This window comes from Gopherus evgoodei, chromosome 1, assembly GCF_007399415.2.
Source record: "Gopherus evgoodei ecotype Sinaloan lineage chromosome 1, rGopEvg1_v1.p, whole genome shotgun sequence".
Classification (NCBI taxonomy): domain Eukaryota; kingdom Metazoa; phylum Chordata; order Testudines; family Testudinidae; genus Gopherus; species Gopherus evgoodei.
In genome coordinates this window covers 355,140,415-355,162,067 of record NC_044322.1, presented here as the reverse complement: position 1 = coordinate 355,162,067, position 21,653 = coordinate 355,140,415, and the positions used below count along the sequence as shown (strand labels likewise).

At 40.3% G+C, this 21,653-nt stretch overlaps 1 long non-coding RNA gene across 1 annotated transcript; it reads right to left on the bottom strand.

Moving 5' to 3' along the window:
* Positions 1-6,133: 6,133 nt before the first annotated feature.
* LOC115647636 lies at positions 6,134-19,200 on the bottom strand. The gene is made up of 3 exons (XR_003999379.1): positions 19,118-19,200; positions 8,264-8,269; positions 6,134-6,144 (listed from the first exon to the last, which is right to left on the bottom strand). It is a non-coding gene; the product is annotated as an uncharacterized LOC115647636 (long non-coding RNA).
* Between the last annotated feature and the right edge of the window lie 2,453 nt (positions 19,201-21,653).

Below are 21,653 nucleotides of genomic sequence, written 5' to 3'. Positions count from 1 at the left end.
AACACTGCAGATCCGACAGCAGAACCAGCAACAGAGATGGTCCCTGGTAAGTTTCTGCCACCGTGTTTGTTTTTGTTAATATATGTGTGGGAGGGATTTCCAGCTTATGGTCCTATTAAGTTATTAATAGTAACATTCTGATGTGAGGGAAGCTATAGAGAAAGTATGCACTCGCCACTCAGCCCGACCAGTTCTGATCACCCTTCTCTGCACTTCTGAGGAGGGTAGTGCCATTGGTGGCACCAGCCATGCGCCGTGCCTGTGCTCCCCAGCCATGTAATTATAAATGGTCCAGGCTCAGGGGTTCAAGTAGTGGTAGACAGAATCTATTTGTTCTCTTTGACTTACGCACTTTTTTCTGAGGAAGTGAACACTCATCTGGTGTGGTTGCTATCCTTGTATAGATTTTGCTTCTTTAGGAGCTTCTCGTACCCCAAGGATGCCTGGGATATTTTCCCTCCATGGCTCAGGGTTGTCGCCTCCTAATAAAGTTATGAGAAGCTTTTCCTTGGCAGCGCTAGGGCAATGAATTACAACACAGAGTGATTTAAGAAAGGCATTTATTCATCCTTCTATTTGTGAAAGTGGATTTCAGGGTACAAAACACTAACTCAATCAAATCAATAGTCCCTTTCACTACAGAGTTTATCTTTTAGATTATACAGCTAGTCGAAAGATTGGAGTTCAGTTTCTAGACATATCAATTACAGATGTTGCCTTAGTTAAAGAAGTAAATATGGAAAATGTTTTCTAACTGTGATGTGTGAATCTTCAACAACCAATGTAATAAGATTAGGCATAGCTAGATGCATTACCAAAAGCTGAAATTGCTTCTAACTACAAAGCCACCTTAGAAGAGTCTAGTTACGAATGTTCCCTTGATACATTTTCATGATCTACATCCTCAGCTGGTGTAAATCAACATAGCTTCACTGAAGTCAATGAAGCTTTTCCAGTTTACACCAATTTAGGTTCTGGCCCATGATGATTTTACCTATAGCAATGAAATACCCATAAAACACGTGTGTATAAGGTTCTGTGTATAAATATGAATTGATGCCATGCTGGTGTTATTAAATGCAATATTTATGAGAAATCTAAACAAATACTGAACTCTTAGAAAAATATCTCACTGAAAAAAGTTATTAATTAGTTGGTATTGGTCCTGCTTTGAGTAGGGGATTGAACTAGATGACCTCCTGAGGTCTCTTCCAACCCTAATATTCTATTATTCTATTTTAAATATTTTCAAGGACTGCTTGAAGTAAGCTGTGACTTTCATACCACAGTGATGGGCATTGTTATAGAACTTAGACAGATATATACTATATAGCTTAAAAATAGTCTAACTGAAGAGAAGGAAATGAGAAGATAAGATTTTATTTCCAGTAAATCACCCTACTTTACCTAGAAGAATTAACAAGAGCAATCTAATCACCCTTTCTATTTTATTCCTTCCTACTCTACAATTTAAAATTCTCTGGATTTTTTTTCTTCCCCACAAGGAAAGTTTAATGAGGCATATTTGCTTGTTTCCATGGTATTTCAAAGAAGGATTACTAGCTGAAGGCAAGGAAATATATAGAATAAAACATGTAACAAATGTCTTTTCTTTAATAACAGTAACTAACCTTAGTTTCCAAATTAATTGTCTAGAAGTGTGATCACTTGCAGTAAGTGAAACCATGTCAATCACTTTGACTTTGATTTAAAGCTGATGCTTCACAGAAAAAAAATACTATGCACTGATTGTCTGGTCATAATGAGATCCCGTATGTCACTAACGGGCCATAAAAATCCTTTTGAAACAGAAATATTTGTGCATTGAGATTTTAGTGGCAAACAGAGCCCAGTTGGTATTATCCGTGTAGCACCGTGTTATAATAACTACTGTCACTATCATCTGTATTTGTATCTATGTGCAGCATCAGATTTGCGAAAGCACTAGCACCCCTTTGTATGTGCCTGGTGGGCACATGCCCAAGCCCTACTCTGAATGCACATACATATATAACATTTGCATGCACATAAGTCAAATGTGTGAAAAAATATGCATTGTGTTAAATCCTGGTTCCCTTAAAGTCAATAACAAAATTCTCATTGATTTCATTAGGTACAGGATTTCACCTCTGAAATTTTTAAAATATCTCACATGATATATAAGACTTATTATGGGGAAATGATTACCCTACATTATTACTATTAATTACTTAATTTTATAGTACCAAACGTGTAGTAGGAGTTGTAGAATTCAATCCTGTTGCCACTGATGTCAGTGCTAAAGCTCTGGTCCAGGATCAGACCCTTCCTGTACAATTCAGTGAGGTACGGCCACATCAAGAAGAACTTATGATCTAGTTTTCTGATATAAGCAGGGTCTGAATGAGCTTCCCCCTGACATCTAGTGATGAGCTGTGGAAGAGGATTTCAGGAGCTGATCTTATTTGCATAAGCACACCCACACTGCCGAGGTGCTCAGCATGATGGGATTGATTGCCTGAATGATCCCTTTTGGCTGGTGTTGGATCCCCAGTCTCCTTGTTATTGGGGTAGGAGTACTAAAGGGTTATTATCCTTGTTGTGTGAATCAAGGACAGCAGAACTGTGCTTGGCATACACTGATTGAGGGACTCACCCTCAACTCAATGGACTCGCTAGGCAGGGGTCATGGGTTCCAAAGCTCAGTGAGTTGAGAGAGGATGGAGGTAAGCACTTGTACCTGGTGGGCTGGTCTGACCTGGTCTAAGGGCCCTAGACACTATTTGATTATTCCTGTCTCCACTGTGTAGTAACAGAGCTGATTAAGACTCAATGGAGTCTTGTTATACACCTTAGAGCTGAAATCACTGACAACCAGGTCTAAGCATTAGACCTGCTTTGGGACAGTGTCTCTAATGTTACCCAGCGTGCACTATCCGTGAGGCTCCCCCACTAACAGCTGAAATCATTGAGAGCTTTGTTAAGTGGTGCAACCTGAAGACATCCCAGCGGAAATGGGTGGAGATGGGAGAGGAGAAGGCAGCCAGTGGAGAAGAGTGGCTAGCATGTGCCTGGACAGTGAAGCAAGAAAGGTGCCTTCTTATCGCCCCTCCACCCAGGGTGGGAGGTGAACTCTGCTGATACACCTCTGAACTCTGGGTCTACACTGTCCTGAGTGGGGTGTGGAGAAGGAAGAGGCACGGTAAAAGAACTTTTGGTTGCTGGACTGAAGAATCTGAGGCAAAAGGACACTGCTCAATGTACTCAGGGGTGGGGCTTTTGCTCATGGTTTTATGTTTATGAATCCTGCCTGTGGTGGTTTCCCAAATTATTGTTGGATGACTTTCCTCCTTTTATTAAAAGTATCTTTTCTCCACTCAGACTGTGTGCTTGTGAGTGGGGAAGCATTGCCTCTCAGAGGCACCCAGCGGGTAGTTTGCAATTGTTCCAGGTTACTTGGTGGGGGCTCGAGCTGGTTTTGTGATATATTGTTGAAGAGGAACCCCTAGATATTGAACCCAGCCCTTATTGCTGCCATTCAAATAGGCAGAAGGGTTACATTAATATAATAAGTAAGTAGGGGGAGGGGGCAGAGAATGGAAAAGGCATGGGCTCAACAAGAAGATTACATGGCTACTTCGAACAGGTCTGTTTCCAATGGAGTCCCTCAGGGATCAGTTCTTGGCTCTATACTGTTTAACACCTTTATCATTGACCTGGAAGAAAACTTAAAATCGTCATTGATCAAGTTTGCAGATGACACAAAAATTGGGGGAGTGGTATATAATGAAAATAACAGGTCACTGATATAGAGTAATCTGGATTGCTTGGTAAACTGGTTGCAAGCAAACAATATGAGTTTTAATATGGTTAAATGTAAATGTACACAACTAGGAATGAAGAACATAGCCCCTACCTACAGGATGGGGGACCCTATCCTGGGAAGCAGTGACTCTGAAAAAGATTTGGAGGTCATGGTGGATAATCAACTGAATATGAGCTCCCAGTGTGAGGCTGTGGCAGAAAGAGCTAATGTGATCCTGTGACGCATAAACAGGGGACTATCAAGTCAAAGTTGAGAGGTTTCTTTTACTTCTGTACTTGGTACTGGTGTGACTGCTGCTGGAATACTTGGTGTAGTTCTGGTGTTCACAATTCAAGAAGAATGTTGATAGTTGGAGAAGGTTCAGAGAAGAGCCATGAGAATGATTAAAGGATTAAAAAGCATGCCTTATAATGATAGATTGAGCACTTTGAGTCTATCTAGCTTAACAAAGAGAAGGTTAAAGAATGCTTTAATTATAGAGCCTAATAATGGGCTCTTCAATCTAGCAGAAAAAAATATAACATGATCCAATGCTAATAGTTGAAGCTAGACAAATTCATACTGGAAAGACGTACATTTTTAATTGTGATAGTAATTAATCTTAAACTAAAAAAAGCCCCAATTTAACAAGGGTCGCAGTGGATTCTCCATCACAGACAATTTTGGGGAAGTTCTATGGTCTCTGCTATAGAGGAGGTCAAACTAGATGATCACAGTGTTCCCTTCTGGCCTTAGAATCTATGACTCTATAAACGTGCTCGTCTTGATTCAGTACAAAGTACTGTTAAAAAGAATAACTGTTGACTCTGTTCTTGTGAGCATCGTGAAAGCCATATATGTTAAAGAGGCTTGAAAAAAGAGTACCCTGGGCTACAATATTTTAGTCCACATACTTTAATATAAAACAAGAAAAATCCCCTATTCAATCAAGTGTTTCTTCATTACAACCCACGAGACAAAATTTCCTTTAAGTTTAAAGCCCCAGTCTACTGTATATAGGTATTATTAAACCCTTTAGATTGCCTCTTTGCACTGCTTCACAGATGCTTTCTCCCTGCATTTTCTTTATTTTAGGTGATCACAATGACAAGTTATTTTGACTCCATCTGTGCTGATCAACTAGGTCAAGTGCCAAATGATTTTAGGTCATGTAGTCCTAAATCAGATGAGAGGATTTGCTGGCAACTGAAGGATTAGATTCTATTTGTGCCATGAAAAAGCTAGTGGAAATCAAAAGTTTCAGCAGAGAACATTTTGTTTTACAAAGTATTGTTACTTTTAGGATTAGGAAATGGAAAATAGAGACTGGTTACTTTTAGATGAAGTACATGCATGTTTGTTCTTCATCTTAAGGAAACACCTAAAGCCCCAACTGAGATTGGGGCCCCATTGTGCTAGGTCATGTACAAAGACATAGTAAGAGACAGTCCCTGCCCCCAAAAGTAACAAGTAGATAATTCAGAAAATTATCTCCATTTTACAGTTGAGAGACCGAGGCCCAGAAATACTAAGTGACGTACCCAAGGTATAGAGCAGGGGTAGGCAATCTATGGCATGGGTGCCAAAGGCAGCACGTGAGCTGATTTTCAGTGGCACTCACACGGCCCAGTCCTGGCCACCGGTCAGGGGGCTCTGCATTTTAATTTAATTTTAAATGAAGCTTCTTAAACATTTTAAATACCTTTTTTACTTTACATACAATTATAGTTTAGTTATATATTATAGACTTCTAGAAAGAGACCTTCAAAGAAACATTAAAATGTATTACCAGCACGCAAAACCTTAATTTAGAGTGAGTAAATGAAGACGCGGCACACCACTTCTGAAAGGTTGCTGACCCGTGCTATAGAGGCCTAAATTCCTGACCAATGCCTTTATCTCTAGATTAAATTTCCTCTTTATTACACTTTACAAATATTCATATCTTGCATATTTTTATTTACCTGTGTGTGTGCGTGTGTGTGCACATCTATTTTATAAAACACCTCTTATTCTCACTACATTATAAATTAAAGAATCTAGCTTTTAATTCCTGCAGCCTAATTGCAGTTCTTCATTCTTCAACATGAACATTTAAAATAAGCCTCCTTCATTAGGCCAGAATTCAGCTATCTGTGCATGAGCTAACAGTAATCCAAATCATTTATTGCACACAATTTATACACAGATTTTCTAAATAATATTTCCTTATGTGCTTACTGCAAAAAAAAAGAGAAAGGTTTGTTCAACTAAAGAGTTAAAATATTATCCTCTACCTCCAGCATGCAACTTCTCGGCATGGGTTGAGCTGTACTTCGAAAACCATTGTCATCCAGGAGACAACCTGTAGTTTTAAATGACTAGGCTGTCAGTTCTTTAGCTCTCTGCATTTGCTTTTTCTGCTTTAGTGAATAGTAACAATTACACAGCAAACAGCATGTTATTTCCAACTGTGTTTTTTTGACAGAATTCTTTGTTACAAATATTGCAAACTTCCATTAGTTTGCACTATTAATTTTTATGCAGATTTTCAAGAGTAGGCGAGCTTTCTCTAAAGTCCAACAGTATGCTTGGACTTTGGATTAGGACTGAGCTATCTTTGATAAAAGGCTTTCTGATTTAAAAAAGACAAATGGTGGTTTTCCATGTTATACATTTGGGAATTCTTTTACAAAAAACTGCTCGATTCCTGTTGAGATTTGCCTGCCAAGAACAGTTTATTTTATATTCAAAAGGAGGGGGGGTTGACATCAGGAGTGAAGTGCAAAGTAATTGTATCTGAAGACATTTACAAATTGCAATTCACGTTTTTGTCACTGAAACGAGTGTGTAAACATGGAAATATTGAAATTGTCTGAAAATTAAATGGCAGAATATTGTGTAATTCATCCATGAGCATGAGGTCTGTGCATCACTTAAGGCCTCAATATAGGAGTGAATGGCCCTGTGCACAACGATGAATTCTGCCCTAATGGGAAATGGGAACACCTACATGATTAATGTCCCATTATTCTTCAGTTCTCATAGTTCATTTCAGAGGGTGATTTATGGATTTTAAGGAATTGTTGTGGATATCTATTCTCTTATCCTGCATAGCACAGGTGGTAAAATTTCACCCGAACACAATACTCCATGGCTGAGCTACAGCGCATCTTTTAAAAGGACATTAGGTCTCAATTTAAAACCTCCAAGTGACGGAGAAGCCAGCACATCCCACTGTAATCTGTTCCAGTGGTTAGCTACCTTCCTTATTAGTAAACATGTGCATCTTATTTTCAGTCTGAAGTTGTCTGATTTCATCTTCCAGCCACTGTCACTCTAGGTCTTTGCCTGTTCCCTAAAAGAGCCCTCTAGCCCTCTTCACCTTGCATAGGTTTACAGGATGAGATTTTTTTGTGGGGGCTTTATTGATTAAAACCGAGACCTTGAATTCGACCTAGAAACCTGTCGGTACCCAGTGCAACTCTCAAAGCATAATTCTCTGTGTAGCATAACACAGCTGCTCTCAGTACTTGTTTGTTTCCAGATAGTTGGGGCATATAGATCCCTGGAACTAATTGGAAGCAGGTTCAGCTGTGCAGGAACAGGCAGGCCCTATATAAAGCCAAGTAGCTGGCAACAGATGATGGCTGCTGGGAAAGGTTGCAGGAAGGCAGGCAGCAGTCACTCTCTGGGAAGAGGAAACTGGTACACCCAGAATGAGAAGGGGAACCAGGTGTGGTAGAAAGCAATCCAGGGAAGGATCAGTGAGGGCTAAGAGAGGAAAGCCCGAAACTGCTGATCACAGCTCCCTGGACTAGTGCCTGGAGTACAGGGCAGGCCTGGGTTCCCCTACCAGCCACTGAGGTAGTGGCACCAAGGCAGTGGAAGTAAACACTGCCTAGAACTGTTAGGGAAAAGGGACTTTGCTACCCTGGAAAGGAGGAACACTGAGTGAACCAGCTGGAGGGCTGAGTCATGAAGAGGATACTGCAGTTTCCAGGACAAGAGAGGTGCTGCAGACCAGAGAGAGAGACAGAGCAATGGTGTGCAAACCCCAGACAGGGGGCATCAACCTCAAGAGCTAATCCACAGAGTGACCAGGAGGAGGTGCCAGACCAGCGGTGAGTGTTGCACCCCGTCACAGGCTATTGCTGCCACCTGGACTTAACAGAAGTGACTTGCAATCTGATGAGGCTCCTGTGCTTACTCAGTTATGAGTGCTTTTCTTCCACCCTTTAGCTAGCTCATCTGTTAAGACGGGAAGATTTGAGGACAAAAGTAGGCCTTGGCCTCAGTTTGGGCTTCTAGGTGATACTGCAGCACAAATAATAAGCAATCAATCCAGTGTTCCTGGGGAGAGTCCCTGGGGGGATGGGGATGGGGAAAGTATCAGGGAGAGCTACACACTTGGATTGTACTTCAGGAGATAACTCAGGGAAAGAGGCATCTGTCAAGGACAGTCAAGGCTCAGAGAACAAGATAACTTTACTTAGCTACGAAAGACTGATTCATGACACTTAAGATTTCTCTGTCCAATTTTAAGTTCAGCATTGAACTTGGAATCAAGCCACTGTGTCCTTTCAAAGGACCAATGGGGAAACTATTAGCATCAGCCTGTCCTCTACCTGTGTGCACCTAAAGGTCTTCTTAAGAACTACTAACCAGATTCACATCTGGTGTAAATCAGCAAAACTCAATTGACTTCAATGTTCCATGTCAATCTGCACCACCCAAGGATCCATCCCTATGGTCCACAGGCTTGCAGCCCACATTAATTCCCTTCTGGATAGATACATTCAATGCCGATTTATTAGCGCTGATGAAATAAGTGTGGGGGATGGTGGGGACCGCAAACTTTTTCTATCGTTTTTATTCAAAATGTTGTCAAATTTGAAACATTTCAATCTTCTCTGTAGTTGGCTAAAAACAGGGAATGTATTTTGTCAAATTCCATTCCCAATAATTTTTCAAATTTTGAAATGTCATTGAAATTTGAAAAAAAAATTGGCCACTCTTACAAAATGTGCAGAAGTTTTGCGTGATGGTAAACTTTTCATCTCTACTTCGGCATTGTAGATAACTAATACCTCTCTCCAAAGGGGACCAAGGATGGCCAATGCAGCCATTAGAAATCAAAAGCTTCTGATTATGACACAAACATCTAACTCAGAGATCATTACATAATTACTCCAATGGTATCCTGCCATGGTCCCTTATCCCACCATTATTGCCCTCATTTTAAACTCAATCCTGAAAGGTGGTTAACGCTATGGACCTGATCCAGCAAATGACATAAGCACGTTTAACTTTAAGCAAGTGTGTAGTTTCATTGACTTCAGTGGGATTATGCAGATGCTTAAAGTGATAGTATGCACGAGTGATATGCTGGATAAGGACCAGGTGAAGCACCTTGCCCTTATAGAAATGGAGTTCCTGAGCACGCCTAAGCACTTCATCCTTGAAAGGGTTCAGTGGCAATTTTGGTGATTTAGTGTATGTCTCTGGGTTTAGACAGTTGGGGTCCCTTTATCTTCCTCCATCCTCTCTCCCATCACCTATCCCTGTGAGACCATAAACAAATAAGGTATTTTAAAAAACACAAGTAATTTTAATCAATTACCCATACTAAGTTTCTCATGAATTCTTGATTGTCCAGCTACCAATAAAGCGTTGATAATTCTTCCACATCAGAAGTATTAGATTTAAATATTTTCATTAATGATTTAATATTAAATAAGGAATTTCATATAAAATCAGGGAATAAGTCTATTTGTTACTAACGGGAGGGATACATTATGTCTCGCCACTTGGTATGACACTCTCTCATCCTGTGTGGGTGTTTTTTGGTTGTCCCTTGTGGTTTCACATTTGTTACGGCATTCCATTATTTGTGAGTTTTGTTCCCAGAACCACAGTTCCTTAAATGTTCATGTACAAATGTCTTGGGGCAGATCAATTGCAATTCTAAAATTTCAGTGATATAAACAACTAATGAATACCTACTCCCAACTTTTTCATGGGGTTGCCCATTTTGACTTCTGTGGCTGTGTGATCTTTGCAAAGATTCTGTCACAACCCTCTGAACTGTTCTGGCGATCTGTTGAATAGGCCTGGCATGCTTATAACCCTGTAATCAGAAGCACCACTGAAGGAGAGCCAGCAGCTTCTGGATCAAATACTGAAAGTAACTCTGTTGCTGATGCTGGTCCTGGATCAGGTTAGGCTGCTGGAGCAGCTACAGCACATCCTGAGTCCATATTTGGAGGACCTGTTTGGGGACAGCCCAGTAGAGCAGCCGACAGCAGAAACGGCACCAGCACTGGAGCCTGGTTTGTTTTGGCTGCTGTATTTTTTTTGTTATTAATAGTAAGAATGGGAGGGATTTCCGGGTTATGCCCAATTACATTTTTTGCAAGCAGCGGGTTGTACTGTGCCTCCGATGCGGGCAGAAACTGTGCCATTTCCTGAGCCCTCCCTTCCCTCCAGCACTATATGGAATTCAAAATGTATACCAAGAAATGGGGCAGGGGTAAGCAGTTAGCATGAAATTTTTACTAGATACATGCATATTGTTAGAAAAATGGGTTGGGGTATTAGGCTTATGGACCTTACATTCCCTTTCCTGCAAGTACAGTATAGCATATACACCAGACAGGCTGGTCCAACCTCCAGGCATAGCTGAAATGTTCCAGGTGGGCTGTATTGCCAGCCCAAATCATAACATAGTATGTATTTAATTCCATTGCTGCCTGTATTATGATTCCAAATAGCAGCAGAGGCCATATGTAGTCCTGGGTTGCCAGTTGTGTTTGTGCAGGAATGCAGGGTGCTTGTAAAGATGCTGTAATTCCTCTCTCTCTCTCTCTTCTAAATCATTATCTTGATTTATGCCACAATTTTTTCACCCATCTCACTGGGTGGTGATGCATGCAAACTTCTCATGGAGTAGGAACACCAGACAGTCGGTCAAAATCTGGGCCATCTCTGTAGATCATGAGCCCCTCCATTTGTAGATGTTGCTCAGTAATCAAATGCTGAAAAATCTCCTTAGCATTGATGGATGGCCCTCCTGCTCAGATACCACTAAAAAAAAGTGTCATCCAGAGATTGCCTTGCCTGAAAAGATTATAACATAGCTAGTAACAGGGTCCTTCAGGACTTGCCGTCTCTGGGGACAAAATTGTGGGGATTTATTAATGATTTTAATTGATTCTTGGTATGTGCATCTCTGTGATGTGTATTGGCTTGAAGTGTAGCTTGCAGGAGCTTCTAAATGGGGCAGTGATCTTTGTGTGGATAAAACAAAACCAAATGATTAAAAAAATATCGTTCTTTGAGCTTGAAGTGACACAGCCCCTGAAAAAAGATAGAATTTTTTCTTGGTCAGACAATAATGTGTTCTTTCATTTTTTTCAAAGGCAGGCCTTTCCACCTCTGCTGGGCAGAAAGATGAGGAACCAGGAGCCTGGAAGAGGGACTTTCAACCAACATACAAGAAGGAAGAGAGAGAAGAATGAAACTATGCTGGATAAATTGCCCAGAGCTGATGAATAGCTTGGTTATCAGAGAGAGAAAGAAGACAGGGGGCTAGAAAAAGAGAGAGAGCCTGCCTTATGCAAAGAGAGATTGGCAGCACAGTCCCTGGAGAATGACCAGAGGTTGACAGAAGAAGACAGAGTGCAGCAGAAGGAGCTTTTGGAGAGGTTGCTCCCTCTGATGGTCATCAGGATGCAGCTCCCACCTCCAGCCCCAGCTCCACAGACACACCTAGACCCAGGTCCATACTACTATGTCCTGCAGCCAATGCAGCCTTTGGACTATTCTGGGGTTGGTTTATTCATGATTCAAGCAATGAGCACTACATAGAACAATCAAATGTACCCTGGTCATTCTTCCAAGTCTATTCAACCATGGCTAATGCATGCTAAACAAATCAGAAAACCCAAGTAGGACGGGGGTGGGGACAGAGTTCCAGAAACAGTGAAGCTGCTATGGTGGAAATGCATGTAGTTTGATTGTTTTTGCACTTTTGTTGGTTTGATTTCTGAATAGACACAGTTTTTGTTTACTGTTTTTTATGTCTTGATGACAGCTGGCCCACCGATCAGATTTTTACATTGTTTACATGATACTGAAAATAAAGTTTCAGTGTGCAAACAGGGTTTTATAAGTGGACTTTACTATGTTTATTACATATATAAAATAGAACTTCATCACAGTAATCCATAGAATGTGGGTTAAGGTACATGAGCAGTTTTTTTTATAAAATGCATAACAAAATTTATTTAAAAATAATCTTTCAGGGATACTGAGGCCCCAAAAACTGTGGGATGAATATGGTACAATTTACTCATGGGCTAACTGTGCTTTGTCATTTCCACTCATCCGTGTCACCATGCAAACCCATTATGTGACTGTGCTAAATATCCCTGATTTCTGTTGCACATGTGGATCCTGCCCCAGTAATGATAGGTGCACTTTCTAGTTGCATGTACTGATCCAGCAATCCAGCAGTGCCTGGAGTCCACTCCTGGCAAAATGGCTCACCTTTGGCATTGCAAACATTGTGCAGTGCACATCAGGCCACAGTAATGTGGACTGCACTGACGGCATTGGCATCCCAACAGTTCTGAAGGCCTTGCCATCAGGATCTCAATTTGCCAAACACACATTCCAAAACCATCCTACAGCTACTGTGTGGAGTTGAAGCTTCTTTTGCCAGGACCTCTGAGATCAGGATATAGTTTCATCAACCCAGGCAGAGGGGGGGGTGGTATGCCAGGTCCCCTAGAATAACAGCGGGGACACGGACTTCATTTATAAAAAATGTCATTTGGAGGGAATAACAACTCAGCTTGTCCATGAAGGTCAAGTCCCGATATCTGGAAAACAATGGCATTGCACATCTTGCCATCAGGGCCAGTTTTAGCAAGTGCGGGGCCCGATTCAGACAGTTTCAACGGGGTCCCAGCAGGGATGACTGAAAAAGAAAACACACATAAAAAAACACATGGGGCTTGTACTCACCGGGCGGCGCTCCTAGTCTTCGGAGGCAGGTCCTTCACTCGCTCCGGGTCTTCGACGGCACTGAAAGACCTGCCGCTGAAGTGCTGCCAAAGACCTGGAGCGAGTGAAGGACCCACCGCCAAAGTGCTGCCGAAGACCCGGAGCGCCGCCAGGTGAGTAAAAATTAAAAAGGAGCCTCTAGCCAGGGAAGGGATTCTTGGCCACTTGCCCCCCCTGGTGGCCCTGCCACTGGGCGCGGGGCCCGATTTGGGGGAATTGGTAGAATTGACTAAAGCCAACCTTGCTTGCCATTACATCCCACACTGGGGCAGGGGTTCCATGAACCTAGCTCTGTGGCCAACCATGGCCCTGCATAGTGATGAGAACATAAACATCAGAGAGTATGACTCCATGTGCTCCATGTAAAGGGCAAATTAGGGACACACAAGTCCCATTGATAGCCTCCAACACGGTTTGAGGAGCGTTCTCAAAGGCAGCAAGTATTTCAGGGACTTTGTTTATGCTAATCAGCTTTGGGTAAATTAGAGTCCTGATTGCCTCATAAACCTCCACCCCCACAACCCCTACAGCTGACTTGTTAACAGTAAGCTGGTGGGCCAGGGGCCTGTAGCAATCTGGGGTAGCCAGCTGCCAGATGGCTATAGGAACTTGCTTCTGGGCTGGCAACTGCACGTCTCCTGATGCTGGAGAATGGGGTCAAGCTCTTCACACAGTGCCAGGAACATCTGCGTCTTTCAAGTGGAAGTCCTGGAGCCACAGCTGGTCATCCCAGGTCATCACGATTATGTGATCCCACCAGTCTGTGCTCCTGGCGATGGTCCAGAAACACTGGTCTACATATTGAGAATCTGCAGTTATGGCAACAGGCATGAGGAACATCAACTGGAAGCCATGCCCGTGCGCCCCTCTGATGCCTTCAACAACAAAAAACAAGGGAAGGATAAGATGAATGATCTTTTTTAAAAAAAGAGGATTTTTTAAATTTTGTTATGTAAATTATATTACATTTTCTTTTTAAAAATAAAGCCTGTTTAAAATGAAAGCTGAATTTAATACAAAATATTTATTAAAATCTCTTTAAACATTTAAAAATATAAATACAAATAAATATTTAAAAATTTAAATACAAATAAATATCCATGACTGAGCCTCTAGCAAACTTTAAGTTAAAGGTTGCTCTTCTACATAAAGAATAAATCGGGGGGAAACTTTTAACTTTTGAGATCAAGCTTTGTAAATATGGCACAAATGGTTATGTGCCATATTACAGGCTTGATCCTGTGGAGGATGGGGAGACTGCAACTAGGTGAAAGAGACTGGTAAAGTCATCACAGGTGTTGGGCCCTAGCTTCTGATTCCTGAAGACATCATCAAGGAACTCATCAGGATCATCCACTGAGCTCACCTGGGTGAGCTCAGATCCCCTTTTATAGCTTCTCTCTACCAGAGCTCTGATTGGCTCCATTCTCAAATTAGGAATATTTATGACTCCACCCACCATGGAAATTTACTCTCCAGCTCATGGAAAAATACTAATCTGCCCAATGACTACCAATCCTTGCTTCTGGATGGTTCTGGGCACTTCACGATAATGGCCTTGCTCTGTCTCTTCTCATATGTACACAGACAGAAATAAAACTAAAGAGAAATCTATTAATTTCTAAACTGTGTCCCTCTCTGTCTCTAAACAAATAAAATACTGCAGTGCAAAAGCCATATGGGTTACATGAGTAAAAGTCTTGGATAGTTATTAGTTCATTTGTTTCTCTGGGGGTAGGACGGATGAGTTATGTAACAGGGGGAAAGGAGCAGAGCGTCCAACCAGAAAGGAGCAACGCTGGGGTCAAAGCAGGACACTGTGGGGAGAAAGGACAACATCCTTCAGACTGATTTCAACTCCTGGGCGGGGGCGGGGGGGAACTGCCATGGCTGCAGGCTGTAAAAAAGAAACAGGTGCCAAACATAAACAACTCAACAAAAAGATGTAAGGCCTGGTTGTCAGAATGAAACAACATCATGAAAGATGCTCTTCGGAGGATAATGTTGAAGATGATGATGTGGATATGGCTGAACAATCTGGATCAACTAGTTAGTGAACATCCATTCTTATGAGCGTCCCATCATATCTTACTATACTAGTAAATGTTACCTTTGATTATTTTCATAATTCTGTGTTTGGTTTGGATCACTTACTTATGAATTGAAAATGATTGTGTTTAAATCAATTACGATTTTACTATCACTGCTGGACTTCTGAAATGATTTTTTTTTGTATTGCTCAGTATAATCAAACATTTTCATTGAAGATTTCCTGTTTAAAAGTAAAGTTCTATTGGCATTTATGAATATATTTTTTCCCCCAAGCTGTTTGGTATCTGGCTAAAGAGAGGGGTTTAAATAGATTTAAATAATCTTTATAATGTATTAATGCTTTTTCCCTATAATACTGTGTTTTGAATAAGTTATATCATTTAAACAGTGGTACAAACAGCTGCAGTGGAGGAATCTTTTATTTACCATATCATTTTTTTTTAAAGCGGTGCATTGAGTAATACTCAGTGACTGACTTTTTTTTACCATTTTGTTTCAGTGCCAGATTAGACATGAGGGGTTAGGAACAGCTATAATTTGCAGTGTCCTCAGTTTCAGAGACATCTGCTAGCACCACTAGCAATGCTTCAACCAACATATATCAGACAGCAAATCACCTATATTAAAAAAAACAAAAAAACAACCTAACTTCATCATCCAGTAAAATGACGTCTGAGTTTGTAATCAGGCCCAGCAAATTCCAGTAAGATACTATAGATTAGGTGTACCCAAACCACGGCTTGCAAGCCACATGCGGCTCTTTCACAATTAAAATGTGGCTCACCGAGCTCCCATGGCCATCCCCCTCCATTCTGCGCCTACCAGGCTCAGATGAGGGGAGCTCGGGACTTCTTCCTTGCGATGGGGTGGTGGGGCTAGGGACTTCTTCCCCATGGGGAGGGAGGCATCAGGGCTTCAGCCCCAGAGGGCGCCTTCCAAGGCTCAGGTCTTCATCAGGAGTGGACCTGAAGCCCCGAGTCCCAGCAGGTACCTCCCACATGGCTGAAGCCCCGAGTCCCAGCAAGCGTGCCCTGTCTCTCAAACTTCTGAAGATTGTCGTATGTGTCTCAGTGGGTCAGTAAATTTAGCCACCCCTGCCATAGAGGATAAGATGGCTCAGTTAATTTGTGCAACAAATTCTCCCTTCATCTTGTTCAGAGCAAACATTTCACTGACATAGCTCAAGTGATAAGAGAAGGCTACACAGCAGAGCTGACATTGCTGGAAGGGGGTTGGATTCAGGGTATGAGAAGGAGATTGAACAGTACGCAGAAAACATTGATGGGACATTTGTTAATCTGAATCTTGATGAGTGGAGCTGTGTACACACTGATCCACTAATATGCCCTTGTGACACAAAAGAAGATGGGGTTGTCTATCTTACAGAAACAACTGATACATTGGGAAATACCTATACAGCAGAATACTTAAAAGAGATAGTAAAAGTTATTACAAACGGAATAAAAATTCAAGTGTCAAGTGCATAGCTTTGTCACAGACAATGTTGCAAATGTAGCAAAGATGAGAAGACATCTAAAAGAAGATAATGAAGGAATAGCATACAGGTACAATGCTCATTTGATTCATCTTTTAGCTAAAGACTTAAGTACAACTCCAGGTATAAAGGAAATGTTTTTGAAATTGCAAAATTCTTCAATAACAGCTACTTTACTTCAGCTTCGCTGAAGAGAGCAGGAAGGTCCAAGATCTCCCCCCAGATGTGCAATGGAATTCAATGGTTGACTGTTTTGAGCTATTTTTTAAGAGCTGGTCTATTCTGATGACCATTTGTGAAGAAAATCATGACAAAATGGATGGAACTATCACAGCCAAAAGTCAACATAGGACTAAAGAGAAATAGAAGATAGATAGCAGATAGAGATAGTAGAAGATATGAGGAATATACTGACACCTATTTCCATAGACTTGGCAAAGGGCAGAAAGCCTGCTGCTGTATTGCTGAAGCAGTTGAAATTTGTAAAGAATTTCAAGAGACGTTGAAGAAAGAAATACCCAACAACAAAGTTAAATTGCAGGCAGTAAAGAAGCGAATGGATCGAGCACTTTCTCCACCTCATTTTCTTGCCAATATTCTCAACGCAAAGTACCAGGATAGATGCCTAACTGATGAAGAAGATGCTGCTATGACATGAGCCTGTAATATTCATCCATTAATCATGCCAACTATAATATACTTCAGGAGTGGAGGTAAACCATTCAAGCAGGACATGTTTGCTGGTGAGGTTTTAAAGAAAGTCACACAACTGAACTGGTTGAAGTCATTAGTTAAGCACCTGGAACCAGAGTTTGTTGAAGTGTTAAACCAGCTTTTAACAGCAGTAGTTTCTTCCTCAGGCACAGAGAGGAATATTTTCTTCATTTAGACGAATTAATTGAAAACTAAGGAATTGTGAGTCTAACTGGGAATTTAAAAAGCAAGAAAACTTTACTCCTAGTCTGCGACTTAAATGAGGAGGCAGGGTGTGACGTAGCACTCTATATGATTTTATGAAAATATGCTAATAAGTTTGAATATAATGTTACTGAAATATGCTTCACGCAATGGTCTCTTGTAAGGTATCATTACAAAGCTCATAATCTACTGAGTCTGGTCATCGTATTTGTATAAATTTATCACTCTTGTATCCGAAACTAGAAATATGAAATATAACTCTGAAGGCCTATTGTAATTATGCAAAGTGTGGGCCATTAATGGGGTTTGGAATCTTGATGGCTCCCATCAGCCAGGACAATTGACTGCAGATGGCTCTGTTTTACTTGTGAATCTCCCTGTATATGTGTGCTGACAAGTGAGTAATGAAGTCTTACAGTGTCATGTGATCATGTCACCTGAACTGGAATCCATCCTTAACCTGGTGCTTTTCCATTGAGAAGGAAGGGGTGGGAACCCAGAGAGAGACAAAGGATTCCCATCTTATGCAAAAGATGTATAAGTAGGTGGAACAGAACAAAAGGGGCAGCCATCATTAGAAATCCCCTAGCTACCACCTAAGCTGGAACAAGGGCTGTACCAGGGGAAAGGACTGTGCCCAGACTAGGAAGGCATCCAGTCTGTGCAAGAAAATTATTGAAACATCTCTGAGGGTGAGATTTTATCTGTATTCTGTTTTTTTACTGTATTAGGCTTAGATTTGTGTTTTATTTTATTTTAATTGGTAATTCACTTTGTTCTGTCTGTTATTACTTGGAACAACTTAAATCCTACTTTCTGTGTTTAATAAAATCATTTTTTACTTATTAATTAACCCTGAGTATGTATTCCTACCTGGTGGGGCAAACAGCTGTGCGTATCTCTTTATCAGTGTTATAGAGGGCGAACAATTTATGAGTTTACCCTGTATAAACTTTATACAGGGTAAAATGGATTTATTTGGGGTTTGGACCCCATTGGGAGTTGGGCATCTGAGTGTTAAAGGCAGGAACACTTCTTAAGTGGCTTTCAGTTAAGTCTGCAGTTTTGGGACACATGGTTCAGACCCTGGGTCTGTGTTGGGGCAGACTAGTATGTCTGGTTCAGCCAGACAGGGTGCTGGAGTCCTGAACTGGCAGGGCTGGCAAGCAGGGGCAGAAGTAGTCTTGGCACATCAGTTAGCAGTTCCCAAGGGTGTTTCTGTGATCCAACCCATCACGGAAAGGATGAGATCTACTAGTTTGAAAAGTGTGAATGACAGCCCAAGTAACTTAGGAGATTGTTGTCTCATTTTCAAGAGACTTGGGTGACCAGGACCTTAAGCTCCAGAAGCTTTCACTTAGGCATATTTGGAACATTTTCCAGACTGACTGTGACATAATCATTTTAATTCACCAACAACTGTTAATCCCTTTTGTTCCTTTAATAAATCATTTAGTTGTAGACATTGAACACGTTTTGATGAGAAAAGCTTACGTATCCAAAATACTAAGGTTGTTTTAATAAAAATAATTTTATATGATGTTTTGTGTGTTCGATTAAATTTTAGTTACTATCCTAATGAAGCATGACACAAATCATGAGCAAAAAGTTAATTATCTGGTAAATAAGCTATATTTCATTCTTATTTTTCTTACCTATTAGAAATGTACAATTAATAAGATATGAAAATAAGCTATATACTTTTTTAAATAAATGTATATAGTTATAGTCTACTCTCCTATGTAGCAAAAAGATCTACCAAATCTAGTGAAAAGGCTCTATTTAGTTGTAAAGCAACATGTTTTAATGGTTATATCAACCAATGAGAATGCATCTTTCTTTAGAAAATAACTGAAGTACAATAGAAAAATTGATTAAAACTGATGATTTAAATTGAGGCTTTCCACATGATGACTTAAATTATGATTTAAATTGGCTCGATTTAAATCAAACTGCCTGAAAAATACCACCACCGAAACGTCCACCGGCGTCTCACAGATGCTTTGCCTGATTCCCAAAATAGACTGAAAGCGTGAGCAGAAGTTCTTCTGTTGGTGCTGGATTCTTGTTGCTGGCTCCAGCTGCAGGGAGCATGCAGACCCCAAAATGACTAGGCTGGATATGTTGGCAGGCTCAGAGCCCTTTCAGTCAAGTGCAACAGGATGCACAGAAAAGTCCTCCCACAATACACCATGGACCAAGCTAGCAAGGGTATTAAGAATCCTGAAGAAGTCTTTATGCTCTTTGGTGATGCTACGATGAGAGCACAGTATATAAACCTGTATTGAAAATCAGCCCATTCTACAGCACTATAACTCATTTTAGATATCTCTTCTCCAACTGTCTCAGCATCGTCTAAGTAGGCTTTAGAATCTGTATCTAGAGCTGTTATTTATTCATATTTGACTTGCTGGAATCACAAAAGTACATTTTAATCAAATATCAGCACACTTAGGACACACTTGTGTGGACTTTACCTTAAAGACTCTAACTTCACACTGGCTTTTCAATGTATATATTAAGTTTGATAGACCTGTGTTCTTTATCTTTTAAACATGCTCCCTAATTAACTTTTGTTTATTTAAAACAAGAACCCAGGTTACAATGACACTATTTGCTAATGGTCTCCTAGCAACAGAACTTGCTTGTAAAATCACACTCCTCATTCAAGGGGTCTCTTTTCTATGCAGTTTCTCAAATTAAATCAATCATTTTCTTTATGTCTTATTTCCTATAAAAAAGTTTTGATTAATTTCCTCAGTCTCTTAGCAATAATAAAATAAACTGATAACTTCAAAGCATCATCATCAGATTACACAAAGGAAAATAATAAGCTGTTCTTCTTTCACAAATCTACCATCTGTTTGAGGTAGGGCTATTTATAACCCAAATTGCATGTTCAAAAAAAAATTCTGTCAGAAAATGTTGTTTCATTTAAAAAAAAAAATCTATTTCCCACTTGGAAACATTTTTTAAAAAATCATTTCAAAATTAATTTTAAATTTCATTTAGACTTTAAAATATCATTAATTTACAGGTTTCAAAATTTAAAAAATATCATTGTTACAGGTTTTTAAAATGACAGTTTTTCATTTTCAGTTTTTTAATTTTGGGCTCCTCCTCACCTTTCCCCATGGAAAAAGTTAGAAAGCAGTAAAAAAAGAATTGTAAAAGTAAAGAAAAATCAACTTTGTGGGAAGAAAGTGTGAAAAGTGTTATCCCACTTCCACCCCAAAAAACACTTTTTTCGAGGGTTAAATAATTTTTTTTAAACAAAAGAGGAGGATAAGGGGGATGGAAATTATTCAGTTTCCAATAACTAAAATGAAACAATATTTTAAGTCACAATAAAACAATGCTTTTCACTTTAGAAGTGTCATTTTCAGTTAAAATAAAAACTATTTTCATTTCTAATTTAAAATTCTCGTGAAAACCTCACATTTTCCAGTAAAAATATTTGAAAAGTGGATTTTTTCTACACATTTGTTTCTATGGGGAAACAACTGTGTTTTCTAACAGCTCCAGTTTGAGGCTAGTGGGATGAACTGTTTCTTATACATGATAACTCCTCTACTGTGCAACATAGCAAACAACTTCTGTTATTTGTGTGGGTTCAGATTTATAAGCCATTATTATTCATAATATTAGTAGTAATATCCATATTTTATGGGCGTTCTCATCACAGCCTAGTATAGCCCTGTGGATCTGGACATCTTCTAGCAGTGGCTGGTTTGCGTTTGTACCACACAAGTGCCTAAAGTGAGATCAGCACTCCATTATGCCACAAGCACAGTAAGAGACAGTCATAGAATGTCAGGGTTGGAAGTGACCTCAGGAGGTCATCTAGTCTAACTCCCTGCTCAAAACAGGACCAATACCCAGACAGATTTTTGCCCTAGATCTCTTTAAGGCCCCCCTCAAAGATTGAACTCACAGCCCTAAGTTTAAGTAGGTCAGCACGCAAACCACTGAGCTATCCTGAAACAGAGAGATAAAGTGACATGCCTAAGTCCACACAGCAGATAAGTGGTAGAGCTGAAGACAAAACCCAGATCTCTTAAGTCCTGCTCTGGTCAGCTAGGCCACACTGCATCTTAAAGGCAGCAAAGCTTCATCATGAGTCTTCCAACTGATTTAGAACACAAGTGTTTTCAATCATCCGCTGAGTTTCGGGATGCTTATCTGAACCACTCATCTCAGTTCTTTTTGCATTTGTATACACAGCAAAAGGACATGGTGAGCATCGGACTTCAGAAAACAAAAAAATCACAACCCACCAAACACTTAATGAGTGCAAATATCTTTATTGTGTGTCACTGAGTTTCAGGCAAAATCAAGAAAACATATTTTGTTAAA